Below are 17,015 nucleotides of genomic sequence, written 5' to 3'. Positions count from 1 at the left end.
AAGGATGTGTGTGTAGGCAGCGGGCATATATACAGGGTGTCCCACAGGGCTCTAGTGTATCGGTCAAGGCCATCGCGGCTCACCTTTGACCACAGGAAATTGAAACATTTTACCGCCTTTTTAACCCGAGCGGCTCTTTAGGCGGGTAGTTTTACAACGTCCAGGCCTACACCAAGTTAGTTAACGTTATGAGACCATTTGTTTTTTGCTTACGGAGAAAACAGCAATTTGCGGTCTATGCTTAGTATTGTGTGTCGTGCTGAGTTCGTTTTATTTCGAGAAACCCTTTGCATGTGTTCGTTGCGTTAAATTTGATGATATGAATTCATCAGATTAAACAGTTATGGAATTATCTTGAAATATTGAACAGATTGATAACTTCTTCATCAGCATCGTACCTGTTTTAAATTACCTGAAAGTTCAAAAATACGTCATATAACACTAGCATTAATATATTTACACTTATATTGTTTACTCACAAGACGGTAAATACATAAAGTAGATGGTAAGTAGCGATCAATTTCGATTGGACACTCCAATCAACGTACCCAATAGGCGAATGGTCATCACCTACAATCTTATGTGTTTACCGTCTTGTGAGTAAACAGTATAAGTGTAAATATATTATAACAAGTGTTATTTTAAGTGTACTTTCAGGAAACAGATTTACAACCTTACTGTAAAATTACACACTTCACTTCATAGCATAAAACGGCCAGATAGTTCTAAATTCAAAGCCATAAAAGCCAAATTGTGGTTTAACGGTCAATTTGCCGACTAAAAGGGATGAATAACACCACATAACACATAAAACTATTTGAAATATAAAGCGGGATAAGTTTCCTGTATATTTGAGATAAGGAAATGCCATCGTTTGTGGGGAGCAATACAAAGTAAGGGGGGGGGGTGAAACTATCATTTGCAAGGGTTTGTTTGAAAATGGTGGGGGGGGTAATATTGGGGGGGGGGTAATGTTGAGTGTAGCGTCTAGACTGCAAGTGGATCAATGTTCTAGTTAGGTTAGGTTCAGGAAGGTCGTTTATACTTGATCAGGTCATTCACACCTATGTGACCTAATGTAGGTGAATGTGATGTAATATCTTATGTGAAAACATAAATTGGTGTTCAAAAATTGATTTATTATTGTTAATACATGTTGGGTAGATCAAAGTATACAAAAAGTCTAAAAATCTTATTTATATGAACGTAAATAAATGTTTATTCGAGAATCAAATTTTTAGAAAGGTTTTATTTGTTGGTTCATAAGGCTATTGGTTGGCTATTGGCTATTGGCTATTGGTTGCAGATAGTTAATTAAGTCTGTAATATTGAAGAAATAGGAAGCGTAGAGAAATTAATTTATATAATTTTTTGTTATATAAATTATAGTTTTAGTATCACTTTAGAGGAGTTTGAATTTTAAAATTCTAACAGTTGTATGTTTACTGTTAAGGGAACAGATACAAAATGTTCTAAAATATTAAGTCAACAAGGATTGGGTAAATTTACTGATTGATGGAACTTTTTACGTGAATGGATTTTACGTTTTTAAATTTAACTTTGCTAAGCGCGTTACATAATTAGAAAGGACTTATAGGCGTAGTTAGTTCTAGGAAATTGTAAGATTTTAATATCTAGAAACATTATGAACTATATAAGGCTTCTTAAAGTATAAGAAAAGTAACCCCCTTGCATCAGTTTGACACATTCTTCGGCGATGCGCGCTACATTCTGAAGTAGACAGTTTAGGAGTCAAAAGAAAATCTTGAATGTAAGCTTAGGTTAATATGCATATAAAATTAAAGGTCTTAATAAATTATTAAAATACAATGCCGCAGATCCGAACTCAATAGGACAACCGAGTTGAAAATATCAGCCATTTAAAGAATTCTTGAGTTTACAAAATAATATCACACACCACAATGTTATAAGCAGTCTGAAATTCAAAATTTCTTTCAACGGCTGCAATATTTGACTTGGTTGTCCGTTTTTGAGTTCGGAGTGTCGACATTGCATTTTAATAATAAAGAAAGGCATTTAATTTTATGTACAGTACATATCAACCTATGCTTACATTTAAGTTTTCCTCTATCTTTATTAATTTTTGAAATATCAAACTGTCATGTATAGCTTTCCTGTGAACCAAATATAATTGCAACCATATTTGAATTCTGTATTTGCACTTTCCTTATCGAGATAACTGAACGAACAACCAAACTGGTTGGTTTTTAAGGAACGATGTACTTTATTACAACTTCCAACTATCCCTGAACCCTTAATTACATTCCTTATCTAAAGAACACGAATGTGCCCTAATTTTCTTTTGGGGTTAAGGTGAAAAAGTCAAGTTAATAGTAAAACTTGTAATCTGTATCATTATCTATATCTAAATACTGAATGAAAGACCTTTATCATCCTGCATGGTAGTTAAAAGGTGCAACACCATCTATAAACCATAAATCCTTATCCATGTAAATGGACAAATGATCATATTTTCTACCCTTTGTAGGATACAAAGTACTATACATTATCACAACCATCAGAGCCTTCATCATTATCCTTCCCCAAAGATAGGATAATTAATTATAATATTTATTATGCAACTGCTCGCCAATATAAGTTATGTGGAAATTCGTTATTATATAAAATCATAAATATTATATTATATATTCATATATACAAACATCCTTGTATTTGTTATCCCAAGAAACTAACACCCCTTTTTGTAACTTTCTGTAACCTTTGATTATGTATTATTTCTATTTAAAATTTTGTGAGGATTCTGAAAATAACATTGAAATTAACAATGAGTGCATTTTTAACAGAGCAATATAACCTTTTTCATAACAACTACAATAATATGTTTAACAATCTTAATTTATTTGTTTTTTCCTAACGGTTGAAGTTGGGAACCTAAACTGTGTGTCATTCTATCTCCATTGCCATGTAGTTTGATGCAAAATTTGATTTAACACTAATGACCGGACACCCTGTGTATAAATATATATATATATATATTAATTTGAACAAAGGGTGTTTTTGGCCTTTGGGGGCCTCAAAACAAAAAAGGGGTAGTTCTCTAAAAACAAAAATTAAAAATATATGGAGAAAAACTAACTGTTGCATTTACCTTATTGATGGATATGTTATGGTAAATGTCGCAAATTTATTTCAAGTGGAAATTCGTTTACTCTGCAGGTTCGCTGGGGTGAGACTATTAATTTATCATATGGTATAAACCCAACAGCTCTTAAACTGTGCTAACGTAGTACAAATCGTGTTATCTTTCGATCAAAATAAATTACAATGCTGGGAACCACTAGTATTACATCTCCTCACCTTCACTAAGGAGACATCAAGGTCTCGTAGGCTTTGTTCCTCCCAGCCGAACTTGTATTGTTGTTCTGAATACCCTCTCATATTGTTCGGCGATTTCATAGCGTCACCGCTGTTTTGATCCATTAGTTATAAGACTTCTGTCCTTTCGCCTGAACTTATATAATTCGCCGTGAATTTCAATCAAAATATACGCCAGATGTTTGTGGGATTTGCTTGATGTAATTCGGATTTATTCATTAACAGAATTCGGCACTCGCAAGTGTACCATAAATTTTGATACAAAATGTATATGTTTTTAGATTATATTAAACTGTTACTTTCAGGACATGGTTAATAGGCATAGTTTGATTTAATAAACTAAAAATTAGTTCTAAACAATGACATAGATAAAAAAAATGTATTCTATTGTAGATTTGTCATTATTATTCATAATCTCAATCTGAACTGGTTGACTATTTTAAGATATTTTATGTCTAATATATGTAAAGGTACCTTGATATTTTATAAATGTTCTCCATCTACTGTTAACTCATTTTATCAAAATAACAGATTTTAAAACTATTACTTGTCCTCTTGCACTAAACAAGAGATACAATTCTCATTGAAAAGTATGCCTTGAAATTTGAGAAAAGTGCCACTATAAACGTCTTATTACTAAAGGGATTTATTAACTACAGTAATTAAAATGCTATTATCCAAAACTGTAGTTTTTTTCAAAATTCAAATGATCAATTAACCAATAAACTATGAAATGTAACAACGATTTTTTGTACAATGTGATTTATTACTATACAATTTACATTATTGGTGTAGTTTAGTATATATTTTTGCTTTTTCAGGTATATATTTTTACGATAACATTTAAAAAATTTTCCATAGCTACCAACATTTTATTTTTAACGCCAATACGACTCAACTAGTAATAAACATGATAAAATACAATAACGGAAAGGCTATTGTTACTATGATTGCTAGTATTTTCCTACTCGTTTTTTTTGCCCGCACAAACAGTCAACTGCGTAGCAGAAGTCATAAACTCCAACACTTTTCCATCGCCCACGACAACTTCCTAGCAATGTTTGTGTTCGTGGTCGTGGTAGATCCCCAAGGTCATGGGGGCGTCCAGCTGCTTGTAAGGAAGTCGTCAAGTCCACAAAGATTGCTGTATTTACAGCTACAATGCTTTGAAATCGTAACATGTTTATTGCGTGTAGAAATGCCCATTAGGATGTTGAATGGTTGTGTTAAGAGTTCTTGAAGTAGATTGGCTTTGTATTTAGAATATGTTTTTATCGCAGGTGTGAGATTAGAATTAATTTACACTTGTAAAACATTTAAACATTCCATGGAGATTACATAACAATAAGTACTGGAGTTGGACAATTTAAAGTGTCTAATTAAATTGAGTACTCGCGATGGTTCAACGGTCAAGAATGCATTACGAACTGTTACAAAATCTTTAGAAACATAAAAGGGAGTCGAGGATCAGTGATCGCTGTTATTCTAAATAAGTACCATGCCTAACTATGACCAGTGGTAAATAGGCTATAACATCTTCTCAATTCTTTTTTTACCTTCCAAAAGGGTTTACGTGACAAAAACACATATGAAGCAATCGTGCACTTTGCCGCACTTGAGAGAAATGTTTACTCGAGTGTAGCAAAGACACTTTGAACTCGTGTTACAACTTATATTTTTCCCTCAGTTACTAAAAAGCTTGTAAATAATGGGTATTGTACACAGGTGAACTTTTACCATATAGTTCAGAAATTAGCAAATACAAACCTAAATTAAATTGTCTCACAAACAAATCAAAATCTCAATGAAATTGTTTCACAAATTAACAAATAGAAATCTGAATGGAACAAACATAATGAATCAAAATTTGAAAGTAATTTTTGGTTTGTAATGTCAATGTAAAGACTCAAAAAGTCCAAAGCGTTGAACAATATAAACACTTCATCAGCTGATCGATTAAGTAGAGTCATGGTCAAAGGCAGTGTTCCCAACTTGTTTGCAAGCGTATACGTATTACGCGAGTAATATTTTATGCAATTTATAATCTTTTTTTGTATATTTGCGTGTGGGAAAGTAAAATGAGAGCGTGAACGTGAAATGAGTGTGGGAAAGTAAGTAAATGCAGGAATCAGATATACTGATTATAATAAGTGCAATTCTCGGGTAATTGTAGGGAAATGTTTATCAGGCTTCGAAGCTTCGAACATTAATTCCTCATTTGATATACATTTGTATAGTATGTGTTTTACTTATGAGAACATATCAAACAACTGTTCGAGATTTGAATATATTTAATAGGACATTTATTTGGACTTGAATGCTACACTTGATACAGATTTTTATCGTGAAGTATGGTATAGTAAACATATATTTTTTATTTACATATTTGGACATGAAATACGAAACAACATTTTCATAAATTATCTTTATAAATTTTCTTAGCAAACATTGCCACCAAATGTCCAAATAGCAACTAAAACCATCACATCCGAGTCGGAACTATTTGAACTTCATCATCAAAACAAAACACTTCCAGTCAGAAACCCAAACAGGATGTTTTTCTACTACGTGCTATTTACTCCAAATACAGTACTCGGAAATAAAACATCAACAGGCAGGCGTTGTCTCGGCCAATAGCGAGCGAGAGTCGCCGCGGGACAAAGAAGCGCGGGAACTTTTGGCGGGAAACGACCGGCCGCCCTTGTGGTGACGTAGTGTTGCGTCACTCCCGCCAAGGTCCACTTTTGGCGGGAACAGAGACGGCCATGAGACGAGACACTAACCTCAATCTCGCGCGCTTTGTCCGTCTATGTAGACTTCCCCCCCCTCTCTCGCAGCATCGCTCGCTGACGCTGAGGTTATTGGGTAATTGGTGTTTGGTATATGGCCCTTCCTGCCTTTGTAAACACCGCTGGTTATAAGCCTTTAATTGTGTTACATTATGATTGGCCTATATGGTGTGAAATCAACGTTTTGATATTGCTCTATGACATAACGGGGTGTTTAGTAATTTGGTTAATATAGGTCAGAATAATTAATTTAAGCTTTCATTATTTTCAGATACTTTTCATAAAAATCTTTGGGGTATTGACGATAATATGTATCACACTAAATATTTTACTATTAACCAGATTCAATAGTTTTTTAAGTGATATCAACATGTTTCTCGAGCATTAATGACAAAGTAGGTCACTTTATTCAATAATATGATTATATGGTATAAACGCCAGACTATAAAGGTTAGATTAGTATTGTATGCAAACGTTTGAGGAGTATTGTTGAATATGCTAGAAATGTTTTTTAAACCTTAAATAACGTCAAGTTTAATATGGTATAACAACTTTTGTTGAGTATTTATGAAAATATGTTTAGTAATTGAATAAAATAATTCCCAGATTTAGTTGTTCTTGTTACTCTTATATTATAAAACTGATTGTTGAGTATTGATGACAAAATAGCTCAGTATAGTAATTTCATCTTTTAATATTGACCAGCTCAGGGTTACTTATTTCTAATAATGCAGAACAAGTTTTTTTTACCTTTGTATCTTTAATTTTTTCAGATAAGGAAAATGTTAAATTTTTCTATTATGTACCTAATCATAATTGTTTGTAATTTCAGTTTAGTACACGCAAAAGATCTAAACTTATAATTTCTTTGTGTATTCAATTAATATTCCAAACTGTGTATTTAGGTGTTGTTATTGTTTCACAAAGTTTATTATGGTTTTTATCTTCATTGTTGAATTGTTTTCTTTTTATTGCTATTGTTATTGTTATTATTCCGTCATAGCCTTTATTTTTTTTATAATTATTTTAGGTTGATATAGCTACTTACTGTACCTTTTTATAAAATGGTGTTAACGTGGAAATAAATGAATTAAATTAAACCAAACTCAGGAGGATTAGTATAACAGCATAGATAAAACATACTCCCATCAGATTTAGTAAGCTATAAAATAAAAGGTACAGACAACGTCTAGACTTAACTGTGCTCTCAAGAGACCATTCTCTAAGGGACACATTTCAAGACATAAACTGCAATGAGAAAAGACATGGCGGAGCTATTTCCCATCTAAGAAATCTCAGGTAAAGGTTTCTTATCACCAACACTTGTTCATTTGCCATTACACAACACATTAAATGAAGGTTTTAATTTAACTAAAAAAAGCAAAAAGTTAATTATGCATTATTTTAATATTCATCGTCTCCTGCAATTATCCTGATGCAACATCAATGCCGTAGCTCAATTGCCTAAGCATCGATGCCACGGCGTTAGCAGAAAAGTGCAAACTGAAAAAATATAAAATACTTGTTCAAGCATAATGTGTAAATGTAAGGTAAAATCAAACGCATTGTTTTATATGTGGTTGTCTTAAATATACAGTACTAGCTGTAACCCGCGGGCTTTGCCCCGTTTAACTTCTTAATTAATTTTCAAGATTATCTCGTTCGCATGGCTCAATCAGGTCCTGGTTGAAGTTTGTTCGCTACGCTCACTCACCTTTAGGTTGGAGCTCGTTCGCTACGCTCAATCACCTTTAGGTTGGAGCTCGTTCGCTGCGCTCACTTGCCTTCAGGTTAGCTCGTTCGCTACGCTAACTCGCCTCCAGGTTGAAGTTCGTTCGCTACGCTCACTCACCTTTTGGTTGCAAATTAGCTGTTGTCATAAATGTAAAAGAAATAATAGTGCTGCACCCTGTTGGTAATCCTTGTAACTTAAATGCTATTGAACATCATAGAACAGAACCAACTTGATTAATTGAAACAGCTGTTAAGATTCAATAATTCCATTTCTCACAAGGTTAACATGGGAAACTCCAGAGCCACTGGGGCGGAGCCCGAAAGGATTTTTGAAATAAGAATATGCCTATATGTTAATCGGGAATGTGAGCTATCATCATGCCAAATTTCAGCCCAATCCGACCAGTATTTTTCGCGTTCACTTGTCACAAACATACATCCATACATCCATACATCCATACATCCAAACTTTCTCATTTATAATATTAGTAGGATTTCATTTTAGCAGATCTCATAAAATAGAAATTACCAGCTGTTTACAAGTATTATTACAATGTTTAATATATTACGATTTTTACCGATTGTATGTAGGCTACTTCAAACAGTAACTTATTAAATTAAGTAATGTAAATTAACATCACTGTTGTTTATAGCCTAGTTATTCTTTCATTGTCATTTTCATCAGCACAAAAAAGTAGTTTTGCTTCACATAATGTTCATCTAAATGTATACTTTCAATGGGATTATTACACTCTAATAGTAAATATTTAATAATTTAAGTTGTTTACAAACCTACTAGCTTTACTGTCAAGTTAAATCAAAATCTTGCATGTGTGGACTTTATTTATCAACGACTAAAACACTTTCGTCACCAAACAGAACTCAACAACGCACGAATTTATCTCGAAATCTCTTTGTTGTAGGCTACATTCAGCTGCGATCCTGTAATCCTGTCAGAAGGATACTTGGCCAAGGACACCAGCCAGGATCAGGACGAGTTTTAAAGGACAATCCCGTTGCCGTGTCCTTGGTTGGCGCTGCGCTCCACTGCCCCATATCAACACCAGGACTACACGACCATTGTTTACAATCATGACGATAAATCCGTTAAAATAGTTCCTATCAGACCTACCTCACCTTTCAGGATGGGGGGGGGGGTTATGTAACCAAATAGGGATGTAGGATGAAGATATAATCGAATGAGATAATATTTGTGTCGAATGTATACCGACCAGGATTTACTGTTTATTTAACGAGTTATTAAAAGCCCAATGACAAGGGAATTGCGTCTGATCCAAAACAAAACATTTACAGATATTTTTATTTAGGGGTTACATAGAGGTTTGTTTGAAATATTTTATCAATTGTTCACGAGAAAAACATCATAATTCAAATTTAAGATAATCGGCACCGGAGTTTGATTATCGTTATTCATTTTATTATCATAAAAACGAAGTTTTCTAGGTTTATTTTTCATTGTCGCCTGTGTTAACACAGGAAACAGCAGAAATAGTAATAATATAAATCAAGTTCTTGACACTGGGATGAAAAGATATACGAAATTCTTAAAATTTAAAAAGTCCAAGTAGGAAATGCACTTATTAACTAGTCTGTAGGCCTATACCTTTACCTGATATGTCATACACTTATATTTGATTTGCCATTTAGTTGTTAAATATGGTCTAAAATATCTGAGCTACAGATGATCCATAGAAGCATAGATCATAATGATTCAATGAGAAAGGAAGTACACACTCCCTTAATTCATTGCAATAAAGTAGCTATTTCATGTACATTGTGACCAATACCAGTAACACTCAGTGGTCATACCTTATGCAATCTTACACACTTGTAGGCCGTATTCGTCCATACATGTAGACTCACTGTCAGTGGTCATAGATTATATCATGTTATACACACCTCTTGTGGACTGTAGCAGGTTATATTTGTTATACCTTATCTCATATTACACACTTGTAGACCACCAACCATGCAGACCACACTTACTGCCAACCATACGAGTAACAGACAGTAGTCATATCTCATCTCTCTCACACCTGTAAGCTTTAGCCAACCATACAGGTAACAATCAGTAGTCATAGCTCATCTCACATGATACACACATGCAGACTGTTGGCAACCATACGAGGAACAGACAGCAGTCATATCTCCTCTCTCTCACACCTGTAAGCTTTAGCCAACCATACAGGTAACAATCAGTATTCCAACTCGTCTCACATTATACGCACATGCAGACTGTAGCCAACCATGCAAGTAACTATCAGTAATCATACACACACATGCAGACTGTAGCCAACCATACGAGTAACAGACAGTAGTCATATCTCATCTCTCACATACCTGTTTAGCCAACCGTACAAGTAACAATCAGTAGTCATACACATACATGCAGACTGTAGCCAACCATACGAGTAACAGACAGTAGTCATATCTCATCTCTTTCACAACTTGTAAGCTTTAGCCAACCATACAGGTAACAATCAGTAGTCCAACTCGTCTCACATTATACACACATGCAGACTGTAGCCAACCATACGAGTAACAGACAGTAGTCATATCTCATCTCTCTCACACCTTACAGCCAACCATACAAGTAACTATCAGTAGTCAATACACATACATGCAGACTGTAGCCAACCATACAAGTAACTATCAGTAGTCACACACATACATGCAGACTGTAGCCAACCATCCAAGTAACGGACAGTAGTCATCTCAAGTGAGTGACTCATGTGCGAAGGAAGTGCAATAAAAGCAAGACTCCGTCTAGACGCAGTACAACAGCGACTGCATATAAGATTGCACCGCCCTCGTGTCCGCCAACACACCTTGCATAACTCTAACTGCACTTTCCCGCCTTCCTGGGAAGCGCTCGTGTTTCCGACAAATGGTTGATAGATGTATTAATTCTGGTGGTTGACGTTAAAAAAATTGTATTGAAATCTCAGAGGTTAGTAAGAATGTTGGTAAAAAGGTTATGTTAACGTTGAAAATGTCCTGATTGGGTAGAAGAGATAGGTGTGTGGTCAATGATGAAATAAAAATATTAATAAAAAAACAATGAATGTTAATAAAACTATAGGGATATACGATAATGCTTACGTTTTATGAGAGGTTTCTGCATAGGACCATAGTCATTTGCCAGCGATTTGACAATAAAAAAAAGAAATCTGTTAGAAAAACACAAAACCCGCTTTCCTGAAAAAACGCTTGATAAAAACTCAAAACTTCGAGGAGGCTCCAATTTTTTTTGTTCAGGGAAAATATAAGTAAAATCAAAATGTAAACTGAAAAGAGGTAAAACAGCATAAAAAGTCAATATTCATTACAAAGAATAAAATTGCAGTGCTTCACACAGTAATGCTTAGGTCATTATTCAGAAAAATGTCTGCATAATGACTGTAGGAGAAAAAGAAAGAAAAATGCATAGTTTTCCTAAGAACCACTGAATTGGTTTCAAATAAAACTTCTAAGAATATAATTTTTTTTTGTTAGAAAACATAAGTAAAATGGCATTATAACAATACAATATGAGTGAAAATGTTGTAATAGTCAAAGAAATATTTCACTAAGAGCAATATTACAGATAAATATTTTGTATAACGATGATGGACAATATTGTAGGTCTACAGATTACTGAATTACTACACCATATACATTTCTCATTCATGTGGATCATGTAAAGTAAATTTTAAGCTACGGGTATGTTTTCCGTACAATATATGAAGGGTGCCTTTAAAGTCGAATACTTATTTTTGTCACTCCTGTAAATTTTTCTTATTTAGTAAATTTAAAATATTCACATTTTTAATATGTAAAAAAACTGTTTTTAAGAATAAATTTAATTAGTTTCATCAGTCATATGGCTAGGAAATGAACGAGGCTCTGGTATCAAAAGAAACACGATTGTCTCGTGAAATAAGAGATGGTTGTGTCAAACCACCAAACCCCTTCATACCTAGAGGGTTAAAGAATTAAACTTAGTCTTATTTAAAACGCGAATACAAATGTACAAGTGAAAAATGTACTGAAATACTTACTGAAACACTTAGGCAAGTAGTCACACAATTTTAGAGGAACACTCGAAGAAAAAAAAAGAAATTTGGACTTTTATTTTACTAAAGGATCCCTTTCAATCACAAAGCCCTGATACTTCTAAGCCAGTAAAATCTAAACATGAAATATATATGTATTAAATTCAACTTGTTTTATGTTGAAAAACAATTCAACATAAAATACGTTAAACTTACAAAGAGATTTTCAAAGTTGTAAGCTACTTAAATGAAACTACTGTGACATATTTTGATCCGAACACAGTCTACTAAAAATATTACTAATACCATCAGCTTTAGTGAGCTGACGTAGATACACCATCTTATATAGACTAGCTGTAAAAGAACATTGTTGAATTAGCCACGGTATAACATTCTTACCCCCTTATACAGTATTTGTTACTGAGATTGTATTTTTGCTCCCCATCATCTATAGAAGTGTGAAAACCTGAAAGACAAATTACATGTATTAGTGGTAGCAGACAGTGTTAAAAATACAGATGGTCTATGTCCACCTGGCTTGTCAAGTACCGGTATTATACAGGAGTTATTAAAAAAATAACAGTCATATTCTATGAGTGCTCAAAATCGAGCAATTGTCAAGTACCGTTATTATACAGAAGTTATTTAAAACTGTAGTAATAACAGTCATAATTTTCGATTTCGATAAGTTTAAAAGACTCAAAGCTTATGTAACTACTGTAATTGAAATACTCACTCTATTAATAACGGGTCGAAATAATAAACACTTATTGTAAAAATATTTTATAATTTTTTATAATAAAATACTTTATTATCTAAAGAATTGCATCCACCATATTTTTATTTAGAACGATTTCTATATTAATTGGGGTTAATATTGAAGTTATAGAGAACTTAACAAAACTAGTGGCTTCCCTTCAAAACAAATAAATCTGTCGCCTTTCAGCGGCCCAATCACAAACTCCAGTTTGCAATATGGCGCAAAGTCTTATGGCACTAATCCAAGTCAATCTGAAAGTAAATACCCCCGCCGCAGCAAACCTGCCGACTAAGCGAATTTCCATTTGTCTTAATTGATTTTCAATTAAATATATTTTAATAACATTAGGTTTACCGAGTACCTAGGTTTGCTGCTACAAGGAATCTAATAAAGTGTGTTTTTTGTAAAATATTGATAGCTTAGTACAAAATAAATAAATTTGATCAAAATACAAAATATATCCATAAACAAGCAAACTACAACAATTTGACAATATTGTCCATAAGAATAACATGGGAATTTTAAATTTACAATTTTTTAAATTTTTTCCGTTACTATTAACCGAACAAAAATACTTTTATATACTAAATTAATTGTTTTTTTAAGGTATTTAAAAAGGTCTAAAGAGAAATTGGGAAATTTTGTGTTTTGAGGGTCAAAAGTGAGAAAAACCAATTTTTACCCCATAAAACCCCCCGTAAAGCCCCGTTCCCATGGTCCGATCATGCTGGTTCGCGAACTCATTCAAGTTTATCCCGCTTTACACCTTTAAACCAAATTTCATCAAAATCAGACAAAAATTACTCAAGTTATCGCGTTCACGGACGTATATATATATAAGTCTATATATATATATATATGTATAAAAAATTTTGAACGAATGGTGTTTTTGGCCTCTGGGGACATCAAAATGAAAAAGTAAATCGGTCCCGGGTCTACGTCTTACCGTGCCACCTACGGTAATAGCTACTTCCCTATAGGGAAATTCGCTAAAAAATAACCAAACAATACTAAAACTATTAAAATAGAAAATAAAAATTTCAAAAGGAATCAAAATAGAAAGCTAAACTTGACTGAGATAATTTTGAACCCACGAGGCGGGCACCGCAACACACCGCATTATAGAAACTTCCCCACAAGTTTCAGCGTTGTTAATTGCCAAAATCTCCGCCTTTGTTGAACGATTAAATTAATTCTCCCAGCTTAAAACCCTCGGAGTCGCGCTAGGTTGAAAGCGGAGAAGATTGTAATTCCTGAGATTATTGTTTAAATGGGCTGCGTCAAACGTGCGAGGGGAGCCAGGAAGTTTCGTTCTGCTAAGGAGCAAGAGTGTGTGAATTGCATAATCATATTCAGTGTATTTCCACAGACAAATGCAGTAGCACGGACTGAAAACACTGATTGGCTGCAGTGACGTAGTCAGGATTTCAAAATAGGGGGGTCGACCGTTCCATACCCCCCAGGTAAAAGGGGGTCCGGGAAATTTAAAAAAAATCTAGACCCTAAACCGTCTTTTTAGCTCTTTTGGCATTGAAGATAATCAACCCCAACGTCAATACAGTATGATTATATAATTTTACATTTAATTTAACAAAAAAATATTATATTTTTGACCGCAAGGGGGGTCCGGACCCCCAGGACCTCCCCTCCCCCCCGGCTACGTCACTGCTGGCTGTCAGGCTGTCCGCTGTAGTATATCAAAAGGTTATGTACCTCGTCCGTCTCCAGTCTTAAAAACTATTCAGAGTTGCACACGGACAAGGGAGACCAAGTATGTCACTTTTTACATACCGGTACTTAAAATCTTCAGTCTCAGTGGTAAGAATGTTTTACCTCAATGGCTGTGCTGATTGAATAACATAAATGATAATCATACAGGAAACCAAGAGAAAATAAAAATCATAATTACTGTTTTTCTTCAGCCAATGCACGAGTATGACAGGAAATTCTTGGAGCAGACTATGATGAGTAAAATGTAAATCATACACATTACCCCAATGCAGCAAACCTACAGATTGTACACTCTAATCATCTTTACAATATTCCCTTCAACCAATACACCGTATGAACTTGAAAACGTGTAACATCCTAAAATTGTGTAAATGTATCAACCTTATTACCCCTATTTATTACAAAATCTTCAGTATGTATGAAAAAGCATCTTTAATTATGTTCGACCAATACAGAAATATTTACATTAGTCAATGTTAGTGAACTGAGCATATTTAGAACAGACAAATAACTATGTTCGGGTATAGGCATTTCAATATTTTTCAGACAGTACTGCTGTGTTGTTCAAATTAATCAAATTAAATAATGTACATCAATTTATTAACAGCCTAATGTTCAAGGAGAGCTAATAAAGGATCGAATAGACGATTTTCAGATTGTTATGCGAGCACTGTAACGAATCAGCTGCCTTTCTGTGCTCATTGGATTGTTGGTTTGACAGTGTGTTTTTTACAGCTACGCTCAGATAGAAATACCAATTTACCACCATAACACATTTTGGAATCGTACATAAACAGACTTGTACACACTTTAACCAGGAATAATTACATATCTCAACAAGAGCGACTTCCCCATGGGAGGTCTCGAGCGAGCCAATGACGATTTTATGTATAGCCGTACGATGAGAAATAGCTTTCTAGAGTGAAGTGCTTAACGGTGCCATATAAGCGGTGATTCTGGCTCTTGTTGGATGACCATGTGGTGGTATCAGCAGATGACAAATGACAAGCGGGCAAATAATCTCCGATGACCGGGCTGTCTGATGACTGAGTCATCGGAACCTGACGCTGACGCCGCCGTCGACGAGGTGGACGACCGTCACATGTCTGTAGCAGAACTAGGGTCTTTATATGTTCTTTTATGTTTGTTTACTTTGATTTTTGGTCTAAAGGATTACCGGGAGTTTCAAGAAGAAATTTGCCCTGTGTAAATTAAGGTGATGTAAATGAGTTAGGAGAACTTGACAGGGATGCATATTAAAATGGCCAAACCCAACCTAACCTAAACAATTTAATCTAACTTAAAGTAGTAAACTAACTCAACCCAATCTAACCTAACATATTTACAACACCTCTATAAGCAAATGGCAAATTTTATTAGTGGTGGCCTTCTTCTTGACACCCAGATTACCTCGTTTCCTTTGGTCTTGGAGTTCAAATCCAACTAATCACCTGTGATTTTGTGTGTGATGTCTAGTGGTCTCCTCTTAATCTCCTATCATTGGTTGGTTAAACGAGATATGTATTTGAGTACTTATCTCTTACTGCATTGTATAAACTATAATGCAGTATTTTCTTCAACCAATCTATTACGCGTCCTCAACACATACCTCAGTATACCTCTACGAAACACCCTAGGTAGTTTTTAAAGTTACTTACATAAACAATGAAATATCAACTGATATGCCTTATTTTATACCCTCCACGGTATCTTAGGCCGGTGTCCAACACAAGATATCAAAGACTTGAGACACTATTCCTTGACCTCCTTTAGATAGTACAGTAAGTGACTACATTACCAAAGGTCATTCCTTATCTTACCTACAAGGTATGATAATACACAACAAGTATACACAACCTTTGACCAGTCAGTTTCAAGATATAGATATCCTAAACTTAAGAGCCTATTTTAAAATCTAAATTCTAGCATTCCAGCTTTCTAGCATTCCAATACTCAATGTGAGAACTAGAGGGATTAACAAGGTGAAGAATCTTTGGTTCTGGATGGAAGTAAGTATCCTACTCCCATGTTAATGCTACAGCTACTAAGAAATAAATGTGGTTTGACAGAGCCACCGACAGAGTGCGTTGATGATTAATACTGATTTCTGTTGACCTATATATTCTGCCAGGACGCTAACTTTTTAACTAATACCATAGATTAAAGAGTACACATTATTCTGTTCACATTATCTCTTTAGTCTATGCTGATGCAAACTGGTAGGTATGCGACCATATGAATGTAGGCAATTAAAGCCATGATGAAATGGATGTGAGTGTAGGATGAGTGGTGCGATCTTTTAGTCTTGTTAGTGACTAAGGCCGACATAGTCCTTAGACACAGCTGTTAATTAATAGCCCAGTTTTTAGTGGAATACAAACCACATTTTTGCCTTGTAATTAACAAATTGGTCAAATTATCAGGATAGTGCGGATAGTCGTAGTGCTCACGAGGACGTTAATCCACACCAGGAGTATCGCATTCATAGTGCATGCCTATAAATATCCACAATTCGTGACCTCCAAGTAGCTGGATTACAGGACGACGCCACCTTCCCAGTCATATAGATTATATAGAATAGAAGATAGA

Source organism: Macrosteles quadrilineatus, unplaced genomic scaffold (genome assembly GCF_028750875.1).
Source record: "Macrosteles quadrilineatus isolate MER2022 unplaced genomic scaffold, UCM_ALF_1.0 Scaffold_9__3_contigs__length_116548681, whole genome shotgun sequence".
Lineage (NCBI taxonomy): Eukaryota > Metazoa > Arthropoda > Insecta > Hemiptera > Cicadellidae > Macrosteles > Macrosteles quadrilineatus.
The sequence above is the reverse complement of the archived record's forward strand: the minus strand, read 5'-3'. Positions refer to the sequence as shown.